Here is a 713-nt window from a genome sequence, read left to right on the forward strand (position 1 = left end):
CATGTAACCCAAAACATTTGTACCCCCTTAATATTTTGAAAGAAAAAAAGAGAAAGAAAATGTATATTCCCCCCAAAAGAATTACTTAATTGAAAGATGTTAGCAAGCTATCTCCCTCCTCTACTTTAAAACATCTTTCCACCTGTCATGCTATCTGAAGTACCACCATCGGAATCATGAAGCTCTATTGATATTTTATTATCATCTATTAAACTGTAAATAATCTGTTAAAATATAAATATTTCTACAGGGAATAAAAATCTAAATTACTTTCCACTTAGCAGGAATAAATTTATCATTTATCTTTTAATAATAATAGTGAGATTAGAGGAACTAGATGGGGAATAAAACATAAAATTAGGAAGGATATTAGAGATACACTGCCTATTTTAAATTTTGCTAGATCCTAACCCTTATCCACATATCTATTGTCTTCAGTGTGGTCTGTTTGTGTGTATACACAACACACACACACACACATTTGGTTGGTTTAATATCATTCTCCCTACAGAAGAGTGGGGAACATTATGCAATTTCTTATGATACAATTGCCTGAGTAAATAATGCCACTTTTATCCACTTAATAAACTAACTGATAAGTATCAAATCTGTTGGTATCTCTGAAGTTGTCCAGATGATTTTACATTTTGGTATATGTACCGAACTTTGTTACAATAGCCATGGCCAGTTTATTTTTCAAGGAGAAATTTAGA

General features: G+C 31.3%; 1 pseudogene; it reads left to right on the forward strand.

The window, feature by feature from the left end:
* The window catches only part of LOC105816767, a 7292-nt pseudogene that overhangs the window by 642 nt on the left and 5937 nt on the right, over nucleotides 1–713 (forward strand).

This window comes from Propithecus coquereli, unplaced genomic scaffold (assembly GCF_000956105.1).
Source record: "Propithecus coquereli isolate 6110/MARCELLA unplaced genomic scaffold, Pcoq_1.0 Scaffold387, whole genome shotgun sequence".
Lineage (NCBI taxonomy): Eukaryota > Metazoa > Chordata > Mammalia > Primates > Indriidae > Propithecus > Propithecus coquereli.